Genomic DNA, 1,805 nt, shown 5'->3' with positions numbered 1-1,805 from the left:
GGGGGGGCAAGTTCACCAGCTTCCCGGAGCCGTTTAAACTCTGTGGCCCCTGGGAGGAGGGGGTAGGGGGGGCAGGGGTCACAGGTCCAGCAGAGGCTCCAGCAACTTGCAAACCTGTGGCCCCGGAGGTAGAGGAAGGGGGGGGGGGCTTTGCCACCCGGAGGCTCCTGGGAACCTACGGGGGCTTTGAGATGCTCCTGTTGCGGCTCCGCAGCCGAGAGAGCAGCCGCGTCCATGGTCCCGGTAGAGAGGCTCCCGGTAGAAGGAGCCCCCAGGTCCCCCCGATCCCCCCGGTCTCCCAGCTGGTCCTCCAGACTCCCCACCAGGTCCCGCACGGCCGTTTCGTCCATGTCTCTCAGCAGCATGTCCTCCAGCGGGTCGGAGGCTCCCGCCATCTTTGATGCTCCGCCGTTGTGCAAATCGTATTTTAGAATGTACGCATGCGCGGAAGATCCGAGGGGTTTCAGAGCATAGAGCTAGAAGAACTAGAATGTTCTGCTACTGTGTACTTCTACTCTACAGTTCAGAGGTAAACAGAGTTGGGTGTAACGCGTTACAAAACTAAGGGAGTTACAGTAATGCATTACTTGTTGCTGAAACGCAGTAATATAACGCAGTACTTCTGAAATGTGGGTAATATAATCCCGTTACTATTCTCAGTAACAGTTACAACACATTTTAAATGATGTGGTGTTTAGTTTCTAAGAATTCACAAACATCGCGAAGAATTCTGACACCAGAGAAACAACTGTGCAGGTAGAATAGTAACTCAGTAAGCCTGTTTCCTATTGGTTCAGAGGGCTGCAGGAACAGATTCACCATGCAGAGCTGCAGGCTCACCATACAGAGCTGCAGGCTCACCATGCAGAGCTGCAGGCTCACCATGCAGAGCTGCAGGCTCACCATACAGAGCTGCAGGCTCACCATGCAGAGCTGCAGGCTCACCATACAGAGCTGCAGGCTCACCATACAGAGCTGCAGGCTCACCATACAGAGCTGCAGGCTCACCATGCAGAGCTGCAGGAACAGACTCACCATGCAGAGCTGCAGGAACAGATTCACCATACAGAGCTGCAGGCTCACCATGCAGAGCTTCAGGCTCACCATACAGAGCTGCAGGAACAGATTCACCATGCAGAGCTGCAGGCTCACCATACAGAGCTGCAGGAACAGACTCACCATGCAGAGCTGCAGGAACAGATTCACCATACAGAGCTGCAGGCTCACCATGCAGAGCTTCAGGCTCACCATACAGAGCTGCAGGCTCACCATGCAGAGCTGCAGGAACAGATTCACCATGCAGAGCTGCAGGCTCACCATACAGAGCTGCAGGAACAGATTCACCATGCAGAGCTGCATGCTCACCATGCAGAGCTGCAGGCTGAAGCAACAGACGGTCACTCTCTCTGGGTCTGCTGCTTGAACCCTGAGACCTTCAGAGACTCGTGGCAGAGTGTTGAAGATCTGCAGCCTCTGTCCTCTGTGGAATCTCCGGCTTTTAGAAAGCTTGTCAGCCAAATCCCCGTTAACTCACCAATGACCAGGTGAGCTAACGCTGCATAGAGACTGGTTGCTATCCAGCAGGTCACAGGGCCGTGCAGAGGCTCCACTCACATGTTATTAATGACACACAGAGACGATTCTGTTTAACTCTTTACCTCACTGTTGTAATTTTCCAGTTCCATAAAAGCCCTTCTTGGGACGAGTGTTGCAAACTAGCATTCGCTATAAACGTTATGATACTTGCATCGGATAGCTGTTTTCAGTCTGTCAATGTATATTGTATCTGTCCCTACCAAATAAAC

The sequence above is a fragment of the Eleginops maclovinus genome, chromosome 2, assembly GCF_036324505.1.
Source record: "Eleginops maclovinus isolate JMC-PN-2008 ecotype Puerto Natales chromosome 2, JC_Emac_rtc_rv5, whole genome shotgun sequence".
In the NCBI taxonomy this organism is placed as follows: domain Eukaryota; kingdom Metazoa; phylum Chordata; class Actinopteri; order Perciformes; family Eleginopidae; genus Eleginops; species Eleginops maclovinus.
This window is presented reverse-complemented; position numbering follows the sequence as displayed.